Source organism: Pteropus medius, unplaced genomic scaffold (genome assembly GCF_902729225.1).
Source record: "Pteropus medius unplaced genomic scaffold, Ma_sr-lr_union100, whole genome shotgun sequence".
Classification (NCBI taxonomy): domain Eukaryota; kingdom Metazoa; phylum Chordata; class Mammalia; order Chiroptera; family Pteropodidae; genus Pteropus; species Pteropus medius.
This window is the reverse complement of record NW_024350926.1, coordinates 2,167,760-2,191,714: the sequence shown is the minus strand read 5'-3', so window position 1 is coordinate 2,191,714 and position 23,955 is coordinate 2,167,760. Positions and strand designations below refer to the sequence as shown.

Here is a 23,955-nt window from a genome sequence, read left to right as displayed (position 1 = left end):
CACAAACTTACAAAACTATGCATGCATCAAAGAGCCTTTCAAAATGTAAGATGACTGGAGTGAGTTGAATCGTGGCCCCCCAAAAGGATCACAAGATGAGATCATTTGGATTACCCAGGTGAGCCCTAAATCCAACGACAATGGACCTTATAAGAGACAGAACAGGAGACATAGAGGAGAAGGCCATGTGAAGATGAAGACAACCACCAGGAGGAGCCACAAGAGGTACAGGACGACTGTGCCCTAGAGTCTTTGAAGAGAGTGCAGTCCTGCTGACACCTTGCTTTCAGACTTCTCACCTCCAGAACTGTAAAGAGAATAAATTTCTGTCATCTTAAGCCACCCTGTTTGTTGTGTTCATTTGTAATGGCAGCCCTAAGAAATTAATACAGTGACCAATGGATGTTAATGTAACTGGGTCCAAAAATGTACTGATATGGATTCAGAGTCTACTTGCATCTAATCTTTAAGAAACTACCACTTGTCAAGTCTTGATATAGTATCAAAAAAGAATCTCCACAATTTTCTGAAAAAGGCTATTAAAATATCCCTGCTTTTTCCCACTACATATCTTCGTGAAGACTGATTTTTTTTTTTACATACTTCAATCAAAACAACGTATTTTAACAGTTTGAATGCAGAGGCAGATATAAGGATCCAACTGTCTCCTATCAAGCCACATATTAAAGATGTTTGAAATATGTACAATAATGCTAATCTCACAATTTTTTCAGCTTATTATTGTGTAATAGGTATATCTTTTTTTAATTTAAATAAATATTTTTTAAATTTCTGTTTTAACTTCTTAGATAGTAAATATCGATAACCCACATAAATACAAACTCTTGGGGGTCCTCAATAATTTTTGAGAGTGTAAGGGGTTCTGAGACCAAAACTGTGGTTTGGGAACCACAGTTACACATGATTGGTAAAAGAGGACAGATAAGTAGGGGCCTGAGCAGTCAGAAAGGTATCATGTACACAAGACTTCAGTTATTTTGAACTATGCATTGTATTTTCAGGGACAGGAAGGCAGAAAAAGTTCCTTCCATGCCAAAGAACCCCATGAGCACGTGGAATGCACATGAGAAGCAGGTCTACACATGACAATGTCAGGGAACACTGGGCCATCGATAAATATATAAACGTGTAATTTTATATATCGATGACTATTTTTAAAAAACAATAGATGCATGAATCAATTTCGCGATTCTCTGTTAGTCTTTGGAAATTCACATCTTGAAAAGACATTTGGTTTTATAAATGTGGGTATCACGCTATTCTCCTTATTCTTTGTACTCCAAGTAGATGGAGTAACATCTTCTGAACACTAAACTAGCCAACCACAACCCCCTTCTTAGTCTCTATACATTCACCTGGAACACTCATACCTTTTCGGTTTGGTGCAGTCAACTAGTGCTATCATATCGGGTGGCTTACACAACAAAAATTCAGTTTCTTACAATTCTAGAGGCTAAACATCTGAGATCAAGGTGTCTGCAGGGCTGGTTTCTCCTGAAGCCTCTCTCCTTGGCTTGTAGGTGGCCATCTTTTCCCTGTGTCTTCGCATGGTCCTCCTTCTGTACCTGTGTGTCCACATTTCCTGTTCTTATAAGGACAACAGTCATATTGGGGTAGAGCCCTAATGATCTTATTTAACCTCAATCACCTCTTTCAAGACCCTATCTGCAAATACAGTCACATCCTGAGGTGCTGGGGGGTTAGAATTTTAACATATGAATGGGGGGCAGGGACACAATTCAGTCCATAACACTTGGCTAATCCCACTCACCCTTTGGGAATCAGCCTGAATTGTACTTCGTCAAGGAAGTTCTCCTTGACCCTGGACTTAGGTTAGGGCCCTTGTTATACTCACATAGCATCCAATACTTATCTCACATAGCATTTACTACACAAATGTAAGTAAATACTCAGTGTAACTGTTTTACAGTCTCCTACCAAGCCCTAAGAATCACGAGGGCAGAGACTGTACCGGTCATGTTCACCCCTGGGCCCACAGGGTTTAATGAGTTTTAGTGGCTGACATACTAAGCTCACTCAAAGAGTGAGTGAAGGAATGCTGTGTAGTGTCACAACATTACAGAGTTTCAGCGATGAAAGCTCCAGGTCTGCGAGCCTGCCTGGGAAGCATTCTGAGTAATGAGGCGGCCACTATCTTCAAAAGAGGTACCAGCAAATCAGTAATCTTGGTGGTAAAGTCTAACTGGCTTTTAATCCCACTAGAACACTAGGTTAAGTAGGTAGGAACTTAACTCTAGTCCTGAGTCAATCATTAATTAGCAATATAAAAATGGGGCAATGTTCCTTACTTTGCATTACCTCTCATTCCTCATCTGTAAATGCAGAAATTATCAAAAGTCAAAACTGGTCACAACTTAAAACAGAAATCCACTGACCTGTGAATATCCCAAATATATAAACCAACTCTACCCATGCTACTGGGGCCTTATCTGCCTTTGATGAGACGGTCAACTCCAACCTTTAACAGCAATTCTGCTGAGGCTCTGGGAGTCCCAGCTCAAGGCTTCTGAAGTTTTCTTCAAACTGAAATAGGAGACTGCTAACCAAACAAAGCTTCATACAGCCACTACCACTTCCTACAGACTCAGGGCTCAGAGGTCAATAGGGGTTTGGGGAGTCATAAGAGCATCTAAAGTCTAGGGCCACTACTAATAACCTTCCAACTTGGTTTAGAGCTGAGAAGTAATATCCATGATTTCTAGGGGGATTTGAATGAAAACAACCAAAATACAAATGAATGGCTAGAATACTTCTAGACAGGGCAGGATCGTGTTCTTTTCTTTTTAAGTTGGGAAAGTATGTAATGTAGGGAAATGTCTTTACTTTTTCCTTCCTACACACTGCCTAATCACATATCTTGACTGTCCATGTGACTTTGGACAAGGTTCTACTTGGGTTACTGTCCACTCACCTGGGGATAATAACAGCATAAGAGGTGGCTGTGTCACATGAAGTCACACGTGGAAATGTATAAAGTGCAGAGGTAAAGAGTGAAGGACTCCAGAGAACCTACAGAATTCTGACTTCTGCCTCTGAGAAACCATGTAACCTTGGGCGACTGTTAATTTCTTTGTGCTTCAGTTTCCTTGCCTCTAAAATGGAGATAATAACAGTATCTATCTCTTGTGGTTGTTGTGATAATTAAATGTGATAATGTTTGTAACAACACTTAGTGCCTGAAATAAAGGAAGCATTCATTAAGCGTTAGCTATTTCTTTGAACGCTGTGTAATTTTCCGAGCTTTCCCACCGAATATGATCATATTTGACCATTCCCAGAAACCTGTGATTTCCCCACTCTCCCTAAACTCCCTATCCCCCTTTATTTTTTCTCTCTCCTTCAGCAGTGTCCCAGTCTCACTGAAAACATGGGGGCCAACAGATTTTATCTCCTTTAACATCCCCCACACCCCCAGATTGCTGTGGCATAAGCACATGGGCTCCCTTCCCCAGGCTCCTTAGCAACTTCCCCGTTTCTTTCTGGAAAAAAAAAATATGTATTGTAATTCTCTAAAAACCAAATGCTGCATGCTTTCTCTGCCTGAAATGTTGTGTCTCCCCAGTTTTTGCTGAGGTAACTCTTAACTCTTTTCTCTGGATTCATTCATAACCTCTTTCTGACCATCTATTGCAAACTGGGGAGTGTCCCCTTCTGTGTTCCCACAGAACCTTAAACTTACATTCTAAATTATCACATTATATAATTCTCTCTTGCCATGTCTATTTTTTACAACCTCAGAATCCAGCATAGAACATAGCTCGTAGAGTAACCAGTTGCTCCTGTTTGCCTGGGATTGTCCTGGTTTTAACACTGCATCCCAGGAAACCCTGCAGTCCTGTGTGGTTGGTCACCCTAATACACACTCACTAAGTTTTAGTGAATGAGCAGCGTCCACACTTGCTGTCTTCTCTTCCTCCTCTATTGTTCATTTTTCAACCCAATGTCATCGGCTTCCACCCCTCATTTCCCACATGGCTTTGGCACATAGCACAGTGCTCTCCTCATAGCCAAATCTACTGGACACTTTTTAGTCCCTCTTAGATTGACCTCTCATTAAATGATGTTTAATAATCTGAGATTACTCACGTAGCATGCCTCTTTTTTCTTATAGTGAAGCAGGCCAGTATTAAAATATCCACATTTATTAAGTGTATGTGTATACATGAATTAAAGGCACCGTACCATGTTTACATAGTTGCAAACATCATGCCATACTTATGATTTCATTAAAATAATCATAAGATGTGATTGATGACTGCTAATGTTTTCTGAATAAGAAGTTTCCAGAAGTCATGACTAATGGAATTTTAAAAAATATTTGAAGCAATGAGAAAAGCAGTTCTCCTTTTTCATGAAATCCAAACAAAAAAACAGAGTGGTATTTTAGGAAACTCATAATAAATTATTTTCCTTTTTCTTGTAAGCTCTGAAAATAGATGTATAAAAAGAAGTAAATAAGAATTTAAATTTAATGAGTATTTCTTTTTAACCAAAGAACAGGTTTTTAAAAATATCTTAATAGTGGAGGCTTTCTTTCACCCCTTCTTAATAGTAAATATGAACCAATTTTTATCAAAGAAAACGGACTGGGAATTGCGTGTTTACACATTCCTCTCTCCCACTGAACTCTAAATTCTCTGAGAGCAGTACTAGATCTTGTTTCTTACCTATATCTCTAGCACTTAGGGAAAGAGGCACCTGGTCCAGGCAGAGGCAACAATAAATGTCTTAAGTAGGGAGGCAGGGAGGTAGGGAGGAAGAAGGGAAATCTAAAAAAGGAGAGAATTTTAGATAGTTGTAAAATAAGAATTTTTCAGAATTTCTCAGGAGAGGTCATTATATCAGAAATGTACATAATTTTCATTTGTAAAACATATATACAAAGAAAAGCATTTGTAATAAACATTAATTGTAAAGTTGACAATTATGATAGCCATACTGACGCATCTTTTCTTGAATTTGTAGAATTTCCAGTATCAAAATGAAAAATTCATTCAGTATCTTACAGTCCACCTTACTTCCAGACAATAGAAGATGCACAGGGAAATCAAAGCAGGCTGAATAAACAGAAGACTCCTTTTTTGTCCCAAAATCAAGAAATCTGAAGGAAATTTATTCACTTCCCATATTCAGATTTTATACACACACACACACACACACACACACACACACACACACACACACCCCAAAAACTATCTCCAGGCAGTGGCTGATATTCATTTATTCAATTGGCATGTACCAGGAGAGTCATCCAGTTTTGCATATACTCTATAAGTTAGCCATTCTTCTTAATATTATATTTTGATTATTGAAATTGACTATATCTTTATCTCATATTTATATATCCTACCTCTACATCTATATATAAACATAACTAAACAATCTGGAATTCCTCACTTCCTGACCTTTCTGAATACAATTATCTCTAAATAATTTCAAAAGCAAACTTTTTTCTAGAAAAATTGCTAAATTTGATACAAAATTATCAAACCACTGATTTAAAATAAATTACTTCAATCTCAAATCCTCCTTAAATTCAAACAAAAACAAATTGCATTTTTCATAAAATTCAGAAAGTATGCAATTGGTCTAGCAACTCCACTTTCACGCATGTGAAACAAGGGACACATATAAGAAGCCAGTATTTATACTAGCCATAAAACTAGCAATGACCTGATGTCCATTAAGAGAAGAAAAAATAACTAAATTGTGGGACAGTCATTCAACGGAATATGATACAGAAGGGAAAATGAATGAACAGCATCTATACACATCAACATGGATGAATGGCACCAACGCTACATTAAAAAGAGAAATCATTTCACTTATATAAGTTTCATAAACAAAAAAATTCAACAATTTATTGTTTAGGAATAAATACAAATTTTGCAAAAACCAGTTTTACAAAAAGTTAAGGGAATAACAAATACAAAATTTTGTCATGGTTACTTAGGGAATGGAAGAAGGCGAACTGAATTGGGGAAGGGTACATGGGGAATCTAATGTGTTGCTAATATTCGATTTCTTAAACTGGGTGGTAGATACATTAGTGTTTGGTTTATTGTTATTCTTTATAGTATGCATATATGCTATGAATATTCTTATATGTGTTTAAAAGATGTTACATAAAGTGAATAGTTTACAAAAAAAATTTTAAACAATTCAAATCTAGGTCCACTATATTCCCAGAATGTTAAACTTTTTTCTTTTTAACTAAAAAAAGTTTAAGTCGAGATTTTTAGTTTAATAAAAAAAAAGCAATAAAGCTACATAATATTTACCTTCAAAATTTAGAATGTCTTCCAAATGCAAAAAACAGCTCAGTAATAAAAATAATAATTTTTCTATCAAATGAAACAAATCAAATTTGCCCATTTCATTATATATATTGACCAAAAGTAGCTAATTTAGAGTATATTAAAGAATATTTTCTAAATGATACAAAACGGATCTATCCCTTTCTCCATATTTGCTTCACAATTCTCTCATATGAGAGTTCATACAACTAGAATATCTAGTGAGAGTTTTACTGAAAATAATTTAATAGCAAAGTTAGAAGTCCCTTGTGATCAATTGTCCCACATGATCAATTCTGAAATGATGGGTTTCAAATTGATGAGTTCGCCATCTTTGTAAAAGTAACCCAGACAAATTGATGACGATGATACGCAGGCAGTTTTCAAAATTAAAATTGATGAGCCTGCTGTTCTTACTTGTCAGAGTAAAGAGTTTATTGATCTCAAAATCAGTGGTGTCAGAAGGAAATTCAAATCAGAGCAGGCTGAACTGGTCCTATGTGGGTCCCTAGAATGAGTGGGTGTTAAGTTAGGTCCCAGAGGATCCTGGTGCTGGTGATGCCAGTAACAGCCCAGACAAAACATACCCCACAGGCAGGATGAGCCCAGCATATTTTTAGTATATTAACATAAAAATGACAAATTTATCAAGGCTTGACTGCTTATAAATTCTCCCAGGTGAGCCTGAGAAGCTTGGCAAATATATTCTTTCAAAAATTTGAAATTTCCTCCAGCAACTCAGTTGTTTTTACAGATTACTAATTCAGCACAGACTGAATTAACTCTTTAGAAAGCTCTGAGCATAAATAAATACTACTTTAGTAGCAGTATTTTTTTTTGAGTTTACCAAAACTATCTCCAAATTAAATCTTCCAAGAATCAGAAGAAAGGATCTGCATTATATAACTTCCACTGGTCGCTTTGACTCAGCAGAACATCCTAAGCATGTAGGAGGAAGGTAGGAGGAAAAGGCACTGTGCTAGATGCTTTACATACCTCGACAGAATGAGCTAACATTTATGGAGCCAAACCCTGTGCTAAGGACTTCACATGCATTCTCTCACGTATCCCTATAGGAAACTGTATTAACTCCATTTCACAGATGTGGAAAATGAAACATTAAGTAACTTGTTCAAATTCACAAAACAATCGGCAGTGCTGGGATTCAAGCCTAGGCCTGTCTAACCCTAACGCCTGTGTTCTAGCTGACGTGCTATGCTGTAAATACATTGCATTAATTTTTGATAATGACTTAGCAAATTAAAGAGATTTTTTAAAAAGTAAATTGCTAAGTAGCTTAAACTTTAAAAGAGGCTTTTTAGCTTTATACTACAAAGGCACACATCTCAAAGAATTTTAAAATAATATGTAATACAGTACCTTTCTTCCATAACATGGCACCATACCAAATCTCAGTCTTCTCCAGCTCTCTTACTAGTCTAGATCTGGACTTTCTAAAACAGGCATTCTGTACTACTTACTCAAAAAACATTATGGCTGTTTAAACTACTTGAAGACAGTCTTTTAACTGTAAGCAATTACTCTGTAAGAAATGTTACTGAAGTTACTGAGATGGAAAAACCATGGTCATGTGCTCAAAAAAAAAAAGAACATTAAAATCAGGTTACTTTATAAGACAGTCTATTTTAAAAGTAAACTTCACACCTTAATATCATGAGAACTAACAACTTTCAAAGTCACATTCAGCATGCTTTGTGTTATGAATTGTCTCTTGATGCCATACTCTGAATATCTCAACGGGCCATGAAAGATCAACAGATATTGGTCTGTCAAAATCTAAAGTTACAAAGGGAAAAAAAAAACTTTGTTTTTTTTAAATGGTAAACCATAGAAGGTAATTTAAATCTATATAGCATTCTTTCTATATTCTCTGGAAAACAGCATGCTAATTAATACTTACACAAGGATTTTTATCTTCATAAATGCATTAACATTGATTAATTAGGTCTCAACATCCTTGTGTAGGAGAAACATTAGCATATTCTTTCCAATTTTAATGTTCTGTATGGAGAAACTTGTGAACTGAAAAGTCCAGGAAAGGATTTCTCAGTTTAAAATGCTGGCATAGAGGTTTCACCCCTTTTTCTCGGAAGTCACATTAAAACAACAGGAAAAACACCAAACACAACACAAACTCCAAACTATATAACGACAGAAAGCCTGTGGAGGGGCAGGAAGGAGGCAGAGTGATAAAAAGTGAAAACCTGAGGGGCATCACAAGCAACATCAGGCAGGAGAGAGCTTACCTAACCTGCAGATTTGACAAAAGGCTCAGGATTTGGTGCAATAAGCAAGAGATGATGATAAAATCTGTGATGATCCCCATCAAAAAAGCTGGCTCATCTTTAACAAGTGCCACCCAGATACACAGAACTTCCATTCGGTTTTTGATATATTCTTTTAGTTTCTTACTTTTAAATAATCATCAAGCACTTAAGAAAAACCTCTAATATAAAGAGCCAAAGTAAAAAAAAAAAAAAAATGAAATAAACTAGAATACATAAAAACAGGAAACAGAATACATGGAATAAACAAAAGGTTTTTATCTATAAAAATACTTCCATAGAGACAGAAGATATTATATGCACAAAACAAGAACAAAATGCTTTTAAAAAATAAAATAAAAAAGCACAATCAGAGAATAAGAAAGAGCTCTTAGAAAGTAATAATGACAGCTAAAACAAAAAGTTCAATAGAAAAGCTGAAGGCAAAGTTGAGAGATTCTTAAAGAAAGTCAACAAAAATACCAAAAGACAGACTACAGGAAAAACTGGTAAGAAAATCAGAGGACCAATCCAAAAGATCAAACACACAACTTAGCAAAGTTCTAGAAAGAGAAAATAGTAGAGATGAAATTATCAGAGAATTTTTCTGAGACATGAACAACATAAATTTCAGATTGAAAAGGTGCATTGAGTACTTAGCAAAATGGCTAAAGGGGGGACTTCGCAAGGCAGATCACTGCAATATTTCAAAATAAAAGGTATAAGAAGATCTTAAGAGCTTCCCAAGAGGAAGAAAGAGGTGACATACAAAAGTTCAGGAATAAGAATGGCATGGCTTCTTAACTGTAACAGTGGAAACTAGAAGACAGTGGAGAAATACCTTTAAAAGTCTGAAGAAAAACAATTTTCAACTGAGATTTCTATAGCCAGCCAAACTATCACTAAAATATGAGGGTAGAATACAGGCGTTTCAGACTATATAAGGTAAAAAATTATCTCCCATTGTACTCTTTCTCAGGAAGCTATTGGACTCTGTGTTTTACCAAAATAACAGAGTAAGCTGAGGAGGGGGAAGAGAGGAGGGGAGTGGTGCAAGGGAGAGAAAGGAGGAGAGGGAGTGAAGGGGAGGAGGAGGAGGAAGGAAGAGGGGGAAGAAGGGGAAGAGGGGGAGGAAAGGGAAGCAGTAGCAGCAGCAAAGGACCCAGCCCAAGTAAGAGGCACAAAAAATTCCCAGAATGACAATTTTGCAGCAGCAGCTCAGGTTGGAACTAGAGAACAGAAGACTCCTACAGGAAGTTTTCCAGAGGGAGAACAGAAGTAGGGGATTCCAATCCTCTAGATTGAACTCGTTGGGAAATCTATGGCAAGGCTTAGGAAGAATTAGAGACAAGTTCAAAGAAAATCAACACTTCTGATGAACAAAACACCCTAGATACTATATAAAGTGGAGAGGATGGAATGTTTGGATCCTGAATGAGAAGTCTCCATCTTAAAGTAACACATAATTGGGAAGCAAATCCACAGATGTAATGTGAATCAGTGTTTTTCAAACTTTTCTGACCAAGACCTATAATAAAAAATATTTCTTACACGACAAGTCAGCATACTCATATATATCTATAACTGCAACAAAAGTACATGGGACAAATATTACCTCTTTTTACATACAACACATGTTAATATTTTCTATTTTGGTCTATTTTATTCTAAGTTTTTAAATGCTGGTCAAAACCCACTAAATTGACTTTACAAGTCACCAATGGGTTGCAACCCACATCTTAAAAACACTACAAAAGACTATGGCATGTTTCATTCGAAAGAAGAAACATTCCTGGAAAAGGAAGGATAGCCAGAAAATCAGAGACTTGATAGAAGTATTTGAACTGAGTTTTCGAGAAAGGATCATAGTGTGATAAGCCGTAAAAGGGAAGAAGGCTCTTCCAGGTGAAGGGAAGGGAAGGAAAGTCTCAAAAGGAGGAAAACAGAAGGTGTGCTAAAGGTATGGCAGAGCAAAGGGTAAGTCTGAATGAAGGAGATGAGCAGAAAACACAGAGAGGTAGGATGAGAGACTAACTATGGAGGACTTGACAACTATGCTAAGGAGTCTGATGTTATTTTGACAGTAATGAAGACCCAGGGAGTGGGCTCAAGGAAATATGCTCCAAGAAGTAGGGGAGAGCATTACAGGGCAGTGCCAGCAAACTGCAGTCAATACCACCTCAAGATGACTTATTAATCTTACACGCATAAAAAGTAAAAACAACATAACATTTGACTAGAAGCTGGGTGTCAGTGAAACAACAGAAGCTTATTTTATTATTATTCTGATTTTTTTTTTCCTCCTAAAACTTCCAAGAAAGAAAGGCAATTTAGGCCCTGAGAGAAAGAGCAAGCAAGTCCTGGCTAGGACAAAGAGATAGTCTTTATTTTCTTCTATGATCTCCTACAGTAATACAGATAGAGATCCGGCCTTAAGAAACTTCTATCACTTTCTTGAGTGTACCAGTCTCTCTCCCCACTAGGCTTTTGCACTTGCTGCTCCTGTAATGCACAGCCCGTCAACTTCCATCAAGCTAGATGTCACTGGGCCTGAGAAGCATCCCCTGATGCCACAGCTAGATTAGCTACTCTTGCTGTGGGCTCTTGTCCTAGCATTTTTTACCCTGGGTTATAATTGTTCATTTGCCTTCACAATTAGACCAGAACCTCCACAAAGGCAGAGATTATGTTGATTTTGATTATCACTAATGTCTGTCCACTAGTAGTCCCAACTCATAATGGGTGCTCAATAAATATTTGATGAATAGAAAGTTTTTGTTTAGTGTACCAACATATAACTTGAAAGTCTGTCTATACTCTGATGCTAAAGCCTATATTTGAAAAATCAAAATCTGCTCCAAGTAAGAACAAACGATACATGCTCCCTGCCTACTCTGCCGATTAAGTAAACTGATAGAACTATGCAGACTGCTTAACTGAATATATAAACAGGGTGAGGAGTTTGGACTTGAACTAATAAAGCATTATTGTGGGTTAAGAAAGGTAGGCATGCAATTATAATAGAGCTTTAAGAAGATTAGTCTCTTCTGGTATGTGGGATAAAATGAAAGGAATTTTTTCCTCTATTATTTTTAGCCTCTTTTTAAGGTGTGAGCAGATGACTAGATTAACACGAGCAATCAACCACAAAGGCTCAGTTTGCATAAAGTTTAGTTATTCATTAACTTAAACATTTTTTGAGGTTCTACTATGTTCAATGAACTGTGCTATATTACAATCAAATATCTTCGCATACTATAACCTGACATTTAATGAAGTGGACGAAAATTGTCCAGATATTTAAAGTGTATTGTTTTAAAAGAGGTGGAAAAAATTGTTTTGGTTCTCATCATTTTAATATTTTTTAAACAAGGTATACTACTATAACATTGTGATTTATATTAAGAAATATATATATTTCATCTTCATTTATAGCACAGAGCTCCTAAAACCCTTGAAATTTCCTAAGTGTAGGGTGGATAAAGGTGAAATAAGAGTCTTTTGTTATTCATATAGCAATAGCAAGCCTCTTTCAATCACACCTGAATTTATATAATTGGGTTTCTGTAAAGCCCCTAGGTATTTTAGGGATGGGTGCCAGCTGTCAGGGCAACTAATCTAATTACATTAGAGGGTTGGAATTTTCTCTTTTCTGGGGAGAAGAGGGGCTGGAGGTTGAATCAATCATCAATATCCAATGATTTAATCAACCATGCCTACATAATGAAGCCTTCACAAAATCCCCAAAGGATGCAGTTGGAAGAGCTTCTGAGCTGGTGCCCACGGAGGTGTGAGGTGCTCTGAGACAGACAGCACGGAAACCCCCTCATCCTTTTCCACATACCGTGCTCTAGCTTCATTTCCATCTGGCTGTCCCTGAGTTATATCCTTTTATAATAAACTGGTAATTCAGTAAGTAAACTATTTTCCCAAGTTTAGTGAGCCACTCTAGCAAAATTAATTAGAGCTGAGGAGGGCGTAGTGGGAAACTGACTTGTAGCCTGGTGGTCAGAACAGGTAATAAATAACCTGGACTTCTGATGGGTGGCTGAAGGTGGGGGAGGGCAGTAATATAGAACGGAGCCCTTAACCTATGGGATCTCCAAGTAGACAGTGTCAGAATTGAGTTAAACTGTAGGACACCCAGCTGGTGTCTCAGAATTGGCTGGTGTGGGGAAAACTAACACACACTTGGTGACAAGAGTACAGAAACGTTCAGAGTGTTGTGTGTAGTATAAAGGAAAAAAACTATATGAATATGATTCCATACAGCATTATCTGAAGCCAGGCATTGGCTTCCTTTAAAAACAAAGATGACCAACCATTCTGATTCATTCTCTAACAGTCACGCCACACGTCAATATTTCAAAATGGCAGAAATGCTCCTAAAATTTACATGTTCAATAACTGTTACTAGAAATCATACAGATCCAGAAAACACATACAACAGAAAGCAATAATTTCTCTGACACCTTTGCATGATGAGCCACACTTCCAACCTGTTTTACGCCATGATTCCTGCAGTGAATTCCACCAGTATGTTTTAGAACTTTTGCAAATTAAGTTAGAAGTACTTGTTCACCTCAATTCATCTCTGGTGAATGGCTGTGTGGAACTCTAAATTTAAGTACAACTGCATTACTGTTCTCTGATTAGCGTAGAATAATTCTTGGATTCATGGCAATGCCAGGCTAAATGACACTGCAAAGAAACCCTTTGTTTTCAAATAAATCAGTGGTTGGCTTTCGATAATGCAATAAAGAATCTTATTCATGTAGTGTACCCTAGTTAAAATTGTAAAAGTTGAAAACAACAAAAACTTCCACCACTTTTACAAGAATAATCTTTATTTAAAGCTTTTTTTTTTTAATATGAATTTAATAGAACCATAGAATTTTAGAGGTGGAAGGAACTGAGTAATTTACAGTTAAAGAAAATCAAGTCACTTGCTTAGTTTTTAGGATCACTTAACAAGTTAGTAGTAGACCTAACACTATAACAACCTAGGCCTTCTCAATTCCCTAGCCGAGGCTATTAAATGTTACAGAATATTATGGACAGGTTAATGTCAGCCAACATTTCTCAAGTGCCTAGTTTGTGCCCTTCACTATGCCAAGCGTTTCCACATCTATCATCCCTTCCCTAAGTAAGCTCATAAGATTTTAAAAAGACTTAATAAAACAATCGCATTCACTCTTCCGGACACTCAGTGTTGCCAACAGAAAATACTGCCTCATGATCCAAATGGTAAGAGGTAATTCAGTTATTAAAATAAGTACGCTACTGAAGAGGGCTTGTTCCAACAGAAATTTCCCTCCGAAAGGTAGATGTAGATTTAGAAAGCCTAAGGATGCATGTCTGGGTACAGCCTCTTTGCCAAGACCTACACAGACTTCTGCAGCTGCATCCTCCTCCTTCATCCCCTTCTATACTTTTTCCACTATCACATTCTTTTTGATTCTTCTGCAGCTGATGTTTGTTCTCTAAACTATGCTTTCTTCTGAACTGCTGTCCTCTCTGCTAATCTAGAATTCCTCCTTTACATTCTGACTCATACTCTTTTATCTACCTAGGCCAAATGGCCTTCCAAAATGGTTGTTGTTAGATGATAAGACTCATCAAATGACAGATTACTTTAACAACAAACACAGTTTTAAAAAAATATTAAAATGTGGGTATTTTATTTCTTATAATTTCAAAACAATAATTTATTTTTAAAATACAGAATAACTTCTATATGTTGAATTATATTGTCTTCACAAACACATGGCAATAAAATGTCTAAGTATTTTTAGTTGAGGAAAATAATTTAGCAGTACTCATACTGTTGGAGAAGGAATTTTCCTCTACCCTTCTAGGTTCTTCTGGTTGGTCTAAGAATTAAATTGACATGAGACAGATTAACATGAAAAAATTGGTCAAATTTAATCATGTGCCTACATATAGGGGTTCCATAAGACTAGGGAGCCTAAGGGCAATGTGGGCATTTGAGGCCTATATGCCATCTTGAGCTAAGGAGGAGCTCATAGTGGTTTTAGAACTTCAAAGGTAGGAAGGAAGACAATTCATATGGAGATAGAGAAGTAAATATTTGGTAAAATATGTGTGCTGGGCCATCTTTAACAATGGGATACAGAGCTAGAGTCTGGTCTCTAGGCCCTGTTGAGTTTCCCCAACACGCCTCGCCCATATTCTTTGTAGATATCTCTGATGCTACCTCTATTCCCTGTTATAGGCACCCTATCTAAATTCTTTTAGACAGTTAGGGAGAAGGTCAAAGCTCCTTTCTGAATCTTTTGTTTCCTAAAAATAAAATAATCCACTTGCTAGAGAGACACATTTCTGGGTGGCAAATTGTACTTCCCTATAATACATTGATACATTTTAAATGCCTCTACTAACTGACTCTCATATGGCCTTTCTACCACTGCAAATTTTGAAATGTGCATTTCATGGAATTCTTGTAGGTGCAGATCAAATAATGTCACCATGAAAAATGACAGAAAATGTAATCATATGGTGCTATTTGTTATATTTTTCCAATTGTCATTTCAACCTCATGTTAGCAAATAAACTTCCTAACAAATAAAGTGATCAAATAGGAATGTTAATTTACTTGATATGAGTGTCAATAATGTTTGAAAAATATTTCAGTGCACTTTACAAGCAAATCCCACCACATAGACACAAAAGAATCGTGAACCTGAGAAAATAGCACTGAACTTGTTACATTTAAATTTTAATTCAAAAGTAATGAAAGTAAATAATTTCAAACTTTAATCTGGTTTAAATAGCCCACTTAAACATTATTTTTGCATTTGAGTCTTTTCTCTTGATAGTAAATTTTCATATTTATACTAATATGAAATATTAAAATAATGTTTTAAAAGCATTAAGGGGAAGAACTAAGCAGAAGGTCAACGAGAAAGGCAAAGGCATGAATAACTTTATAAACCAACTAGATCCATCCAACAAGAGCAAAATATATATTCTCTGCATGGAACATTCTCTAGGATAGCCCACATATTAGGCCATAAGAAAGCCTCATTAAATTTAAAAGGACGGAAGTCATAAAAAATATGTTCTCAGACAGTAATGAGTTTAAATTAGAAAGGAATAACAAATGGAAATTTAGTAAATTCACAAATATGTGGAAATTAAACAACATACTCTTAAGTAACTAATGGGTCAAAGAATAAATCACAAGATAATTGGGAAATACTTTCAGATAAATGAAAATGAAAACACAACATACCAAAACTTCTAGAATTCAGCTAATGTAATGTTTGGAAGGAATTTTATGGCTCTGAATGCCTATATTTAAAAAAATCTCAAACCTACAGCCTAACCTTCACCCTTAAGAAACTAGAAAAAGAAGAGCAAGCTAAACCCAAAACAAGCACATAATAAGGACATAATAATAATTACAGCAGAAATCCATGAAACAGCTTAAAAAAACAATAGCGCAATGAAATCAAACATTGGTTCTTTGAAAAAATTAACAAAATTGGTAAAACTTTAGCTAGACTATCAAAAATAAAAGTAAGAAGACTCATTACTAAAATTAGGAGTGAAAGAGGGAACATCACTACCAATCTCACAGAAGTGAGAATAATTTTAAGAGAACACTACAAACGATTTGTACCCCAACAAATTAGATAACCTAGATGAAACAGACAAATTTGTAAGAGGATAAAACTACCAAAACTAACTCAAGAAGAAATAGAAACTATCTGAGTAGATATATAACAAATAAAGAGACTGAATTAGTAAGTGAACAAAACAAAACAAAGAAACCTTACTTCCCACAAAGAAAAGCTTAGGCCCAGACGGCTTTATTGGTGAATTCCACCAAATGTTTAAAGAAGAGTTAATACCAATCCTTCACAAAAGTCTGTTCCCTCCCCACCAAAAAAGAGCAGGAAACTCATTCAATGAGGCTAGTATTATCCTGATATGAAAACTAGATGAATATATCACAAGAAAATTATAAATATAGATGCAAAACTACCAGCAAACCAAATTCAGCAACATGTAAAAAGGATTATTACATACCATGACTAAATGCGATTTATCCTAGGAATGTAAAATTGGTTTAACATCTGAAAACCAATCAGTGTAATACACTGTATTAATAAGGACAAAACCACATGTTCAATTCAGTAAATATAGAAAAGGCGTTTGATAAAATCAAACACTCTTTAATGTTAAAAAAAACATACACAACAAACTAAGACTAGAAGAGAATGTCCTCAAGTTAATAAAGGGCATTTATTAAAAATCCACAGCTAACATCCCATGAAACAATTAAAGACTGAACGCTCTTCCCTTGAGATCAGGAATAAGACAAGAATATCAGCTCTCTGCACTTTTATTCAACATTGTACTGGAGGTTCTAGCTAGACTAATTAGGCAAGAAAAAAAGTTATAAAAAGCATAGAAGTAGAACTATTGCTATGTGCAGATAATCCAATCTTGTAAATAGAAAATCCTAATGACTCCATCAAAAAACTATTCAAGCTAATAAGTTCAGCGAGACTGAAGAATACAAGATCAGTATTCAAAAATCAATTGTACTAGTATAATGTCAATTATATCTCAATTTAAAAAATCGATAGTGTTTCTAATACAGTAAAGGTGAGCAAACATAAAATAAATTAAGAAAAAAATTCCATTTACAATAGTATTAAAAAGAATAAAATACTTAGGAATAAATTTTAACAAAAGAAGTACAAGACTTGTACACTGAAAACTATAAAATTTTGTTGAAAGAAATTATAGAAGACCTTAATAAATGAAAAAACAATCCATGCTAAATATAGTTAAGATGGAGATACTCTTCAAATTGATCTACAGATTCAGTGAAATCTCTATCAAAATCCCAGTTGCCATTCTTTCATAAATTAACAAGCTGATCCTGAAATTAATATGGAAAAGCAATGGACCCAAAATAGAGCAATCTTGAAAAAAGAACCACAAAATTGGAGGACTCACACTTCAAAACTTACTACAGGGCCATGCTAAGCTAATTAAGACAGTGTGACACTGGCATTAAGATAGATAAATGAACAGATTAGAATTGAGAGTATAGAAAGAACCTTTTACATTTATGATCAATTGATTTTTGACATGGATGCCAAGATAATTCAATGGGGAAAAGATACAAACGGTGCTGGGAAAACTGGATAGGCTCTAATTTCTTAGATGATATGACACCAAAAACACAAGTGAAAAAAGAAAAAAGAGATAAACTGGATTTCATCAAGATTAAAAACTTTTGTGCTTCAAGAGAAACCATAAAGAAAGTGAAAAAGAAATCCCACAGAATGGGAGAAAAATTTGTAAATCATATATCTGATAAGTAATGTGCATCTAATAATATATAAAGAACTCTTACAATTCAACATAAAAGACAAATAACCCAATTTAAAAATGGGCAAAGAACCTGAAAAAAAAACATTTCTCCAAAGAAGACATACAAATGGTCAACAGTAATACAAAAAGATGTTCAACTTCACTAGCTATTAGGGAAATTCAAATCAAAATCTCAATGAGATACCACTTCACACCCACTGAAATGACTAAAATAAAAAAGACAGGCAAGTGTTGGTGAGGATGTGAAGAAATATGAACCCTCATATATTATTGATCTGATTGTAAAATGGTGCAGACAAAAATGGTTTGGCAATTCCTCGAAAAGTTAAACAGAGTTACCATATGACCTAGCAATTCTGCTCCCAGGTATACACCCAAGAGAAATGAAAACATTTGTCCACACAAAAACTTGAAAATAAATATTCAATAGCAATATTATTCTTAATTGCCAAAAAGTAGAAACAACCTAAAAGTCCATTTTATTCGATAATAGAATCATAAGAATTCAGACCTAAAATGTTTTTTCTTTCTTACCTGGTTAGCAAGAGCTCATCCCAGAATCTACACCTGCTGATCGCTCTATTTTGAAGCATTAATATCAGTGGTGCTGGTTATTGTTGTTCAGGGGTTTTAGAATATGACAACGGCATTTGTCAGAGTTGGTAAAGTTCATTGGACAGCAGCTGCTAACAGGAATGTGACAGCTCTGCAGATGACATAAGACATTTAAATTTTGTAGGTTCAAAAATTTAAATTTAGAATTTTAAGCCCTTTTCTATTAGGTAAGACATATATAATACTTAAAACATCTTCAGTCAGCTTTCTTCCCAAAGTCTGGCAGCCGTTTCTAGGTTACAACATTAATATAATCTCTATTAATAAAGTAAAAATGAAAAGCCAGTTTTCAAACTCATTTAACTACTGCCTCATCAGCAAATGGTAATCTGAGTTATCAGTAAATCAATTCTGCCTGTTCTTTCTGAGGAAGGGCTTTGAGAGGAGTCAGCCTTACCCGCTTCTCGAAGGCTCAAGGCAGACCAGTTCAGATCAGCTTTGTCCTGTTGGCCACACACTGCTACCTTCAAAACTTCACTGAGCCCCAATTTGCTCATCTATAAAACTACATACCTACCCCATAGAGTTATTATGAGTATTTAATAAAATAATCTCTCTAAAGCACCCAGCACATGGTAGGTACTCAATATTAGTTCTTTTCTCTTTGCTCTCCTCAGGGTAAAATACAGGTCCAAATGGCAAAAAGCCACGAAACTATTTGGCTTAGTGTGTACTGAAAAGAGCAGAATTACCTAAATACTAAAAGTAAACTAACCTTTATTTTCTAAGTCATATAATATTCAGCAGGTAAATTATAACATGGTGATAAGATGCTAGATACCATGGGGAAAAATACCAACTAACTTTGCGCCAATGAGATTGGTACTGTCTAACAGTTTTATTAGGAAACAACTGAGTATCCCATTGGCAGAATATTGCAGATAATTTCAGTTAAAAGATTCTTTGAATAAACCAACAACAACTTAAGGTTTGGTCTTATTTGCAGTATCAGAATTTGCTAAGGGAAATCTTCATGATGAATCCTAGTCATAGCACTTGAAGAGAACAAAGCCAGGTCAAGATGCCTACAAAACACTATTAGTCTTTTGAGATCAGAATACACATGCATTCTTTCAAAAAAGATTAGAAACGACAACTTTGCTAAAGACATATGAAAAGGGGACAACAGAAATATACAGGTCTATTTTTTTTAATCAAGGAACCCACAAACATGATTTTTAAAATTACTTTACAATGGGCTATTCACACAGTTAGGTCAAAAACCAAGAAAATATAAAGAGATACAGTAAAAAATCTGCTTCCCATCCTGTCCCCATCCACCTAATTCTCATCACCCAATCCCAAACAGATAAACACTTAATGTTTTAAGTATCCTTCCAGAGTCTCTTTATGCTTAGACAAACAAAGCAAAACTATATTTTTATTTTTTCCTTGTTTTTCTACCTAGAGGTAGCAATTGATCCACACTGTTCTGTATTTCAAAGGCAAATTTCTAATCCTAAAATGTCCAATGAAAGTAACAAACAAATTCAGTGAGACAGGAACTTTTGTTCACACTTCAGCAGATTTTTAAGAGGAAAAGAAATAAATGATGCTAATTTGAGTGTGAATCAGAAATAAAGGAAATCTAAAGGGGGACGCTAAGTTCAAGGGAAAGAGGGGGCACGGTCTTGTAAATCTCTTTAAATTCTTCTCTGAGAAAACACTGATGTGTCTTATCTTTCATTAATAAAAAAAATAATGTCCTTGAAGGCAAAAATAATTAAATCAAATGTTCATGAGAAGAGAAAGTAGGGGTAAAAGGCGAACAGTTAGAAAAAAGAGGTTCTTGTGTCAGAATGGACTAAAATGTCAATTATGCACCATTATGTACACTTAAAACTACAAAACTAAGAACCATTTTCTTTTAAATCATAGCAAAGTCTTAACTTCTGATTGTTTATTAACAATGGTCTCAGTTCAAATAGCAAATAATATAGAATTTCCACTTTTAAGCCATCATGAATTTTAGCACCGTGTTGTTTGGAGGCTGAATAAAAATATCTTTTCAAAACCTTTTTCATTAATATTGATGAAAAAATAGGCCTTTAGTCTCAGTGCAGCTTAAGTAGCTATGTCTTGGTGTAGAGCTCCTGGTGTCTGGCTGAAGCACCTTCACAGGTGAGCTGAAATTGGTATGAAGTCAGCTACCCAGGCCTGATCCTCCGCCTCTTCCTCTCTGTGAGAGTCTACACGGCAACCAAACATTTCCTGTATAGCTTCTTCTCTAACTCCCAAGAAGGGAAGGCTGATCCATGCTTCTCACCAACACATATCTCTGCTGATGAAAATCTAGAAAGGGTTTGGAATCTTGACACACCCCTTCTCAAAGATTGCTAATCTGTGGTTTAAGACACCCTTCTTAGTCTTCAACTCCCAAAGAGGTTGTTTTTAAACCGCATATTTGGAACTTTGGATGTATTTTCTGAAGGGAACAGTGGTCTCATCTAGTTGTTAGCTTTAAGACCAAAACTCTCTAGTCAATCCATAATACAGCTAACATCTTCAACAGAAAGAAAAAAAAATCACCAAATAATATTGCAATGACATGAACAAAAAGTATATAAATAGTTTTAAATTTTATTGTACATGCCAGTGCTTAAGAAAAAAAATAGCATATTTAGAGAAGAGGAGGTGGGTGGAGATGTCTGTGGAAATTCTGAAAGGAATTACTGGGTATTCTCAAGGGCTTTGAAGGTTGAAACCACTCGTTCTTTATAATGTCCACCTTTCCTCCCAAACTAAAAGCTTCCCTTTTCCTTATTAAAAGCTTGTTTTTAACTGTACTACCATGATTAGTATCTTTTTTGCTCAAGATCAAAATGGAGTGGGATGGATAAAGGACGTAGAAAAAAATTCTTAAAGCAAAAGCTGAAAGAGTAAAAAGGAATATGGTAAAACGCACTATAAAACTCTCAGGAAGTGGGTAAGGCCACTAAAGTATACAGGAGTAAACTGTGGGCAATAGCTTGCGTACATGCGCAGTGGGAGAAAAAAAGGGGGTGGGAGGATCTTAGCCCAGACAGATGCTGTCTGGAAAAACTGATGGCGTTAGTAACAGGAAATATATAAGTCAAGTAATGCTAATTCTTGAGATCCTATAATATAACAGGATCACAAGAAATGTCAAGGCCACCTATTTCTACCATTGGTGGGAGCTTTGTTAAACCAATGATTTCAAAAAACATACTTATCATTAGATTATTTCGAAACATGTAAAGTTCAGCTGTTCTGATTTTTAACTAAATTCAACACCTTTTCCTTGATTCAAGTCTACTATTTCTGCGTCTCGTTTAGTGATCACAATCGATTATATGTTTATATTGTTATTTCTCTTCTTAAATAACTTACATTTTAGATGTACTTAAAATACAAATATTGACTTCCATTATGCTGATTTGGATGGATCTGTCAGGCCATCCACACACCCTCACCTCATTCCTTTTATGAGCAGTAGTATAAATTTCCAAGAGTGTTATCCAGGTTTGGGGTATGGCAGGTGGCCAGGAAAACACAGTAAAATAACTGGTTTAAAAGTGCATGGAATGAATGACGTTTGTTGGCCACATAAACATGATTCTCCAACTAACAAAGCAAGCCTTTATATGAGAAATTATTTCAAATGGCATTAAAATATGGATATGCACAAACAAAAGTTTAGAAAGATATACTTTAAAATGCTAATAGTGATTACTGATGATAAGTAGGTTTACTGGTGATTCTTATTTTCTTTTTAATTTTTCTTTAAAAATGTATTATTTGATGATTTAAACATATTTTAAAAGATACAAAAGAGTGAACTTATAATAGAAATAGAAAACGGATAATTTATTAACAACAAAGTGGAATATTTGCAGCTGCCAAAACTAATGATGTAGATCTATATATGTCCATGATAAAGTGTTAAAAAAAAGAAACAAAAGAACAAATTGTGTAGAATGATTCCCATTTTCAAAAAACTCCACGTACATTTATAGATATACAGATTTATATAAGCATGGGGAAAAGTCTAGAAGGATTTAATAATTTACCAGTGGTTATCTTCATGGGTAAGATTAGAGCAGAGAAGACTTATTTTTTTACTTCGCATGCTTCTCAATTGTTTAAGGGCATGCAAATTCCTTTGTAATTAAAAATAATATTTCGTAAATATAAGAAACAAAACTAAAATAAAAATGAGAGAAAAGATGAAATATAGCGTTTTCTCTGGCAACTCAGATTATGATTCCTATAGTCCCTTTTAGCTGGTTATCTATATAATATACATGTGCATTAGATTATTACACAGTCTTAACAGTGGTCCTATCTATATGTCTGCCTATGTGGATGCCAAGTTGGGAACCAGAGCATTTAAAGTTAGCTTTAACCTATTTTTTATTTTAAAAACGGGGAGATAAATAACTAGAGTAATACAGTTCCTTCTCGTTTTTGAAGTCAAGCAAACAAGTGGTCAAGTCCTAATGAAACCCTACTGAACTTGAGGACATTTCATCCAGCAGTCTGTAGACTGGCTAGTCCATTAATAAGTCTGATTTTGTATATGAATATATTATATACGAAACCATTTTACCTATAGGAAAAAAAATATCTGCTATTGACTGGCATAGCAAATGCATTAGGAATCTGAATGGAAGCCATTAATCTCAATCATGTTCATTACTATATGCTATGTAAACATAGTGTGATTTATTTAAAATCACAAAACAGTAAAAAGAATGACATTATTATCTCAATACTATAGGCATTCTCAAAAAAAAGTAAGCCTTTAAAAGGGTACAAAATCCAGGCCTTTACTTAACCAAAAGCCTGTCAAATCATTCTTACTCTCAAGTTAAAAGCCAGAAATCAGCTCTCTACATTTTAATTATCTGCAAACAAACTCATTTTGTGGCTTGAGGAAACAGCTACAATGACACTTCTGTACTTGGTCATACAAAGGAACTGTGCCTGCCAATATCATATGCCAATAGATGTTTCTAATCCTTCTCAGACTTTCTTTGATTCCCATACAGGTCTTCACTATATTTCTAGTCCCAGTGGGAGAGGCAGAGCAGCACTCTGGGTGAATCCTTCACCCTAAGACCTCACTAACATCTCTTACCTGACCCACACACCTTCTATCTTCTATCGTACATATTATCAATTTCTCATCCTACAACAATTCACAATCCCCCTAATCATCCTTCTGTCACTCACTCACTACCCTCATCCAAGGCAAACAGATTTTGGTTTTGAATATCAGAATTAGTGGCCACAAGGAGATAAACTAAGGCAAGTTTTCAGACCCCAAGAGAAATAGGAAAAGCCCTGAGAAACTGGACAAGGGCAAGGTGACGTACACT

General features: G+C 35.3%; 1 protein-coding gene across 4 annotated transcripts in view; it reads right to left on the bottom strand.

Annotated features, from left to right (window-relative positions):
* SGK3 (serum/glucocorticoid regulated kinase family member 3) overlaps positions 1-23,955 on the bottom strand; it is a 106,930-nt gene that overhangs the window by 68,530 nt on the left and 14,445 nt on the right. The window contains exon 1 of one of the 4 annotated variants that reach the window (XM_039841795.1): positions 18,533-18,668. The exons of the other annotated variants lie outside the window; for them this stretch is intronic. The gene's annotated coding sequence lies outside the window, so the exon portion shown is untranslated. Of the gene's footprint in view, positions 1-18,532; positions 18,669-23,955 lie in introns of those variants that run through there. 4 annotated transcript variants of the gene reach the window in all.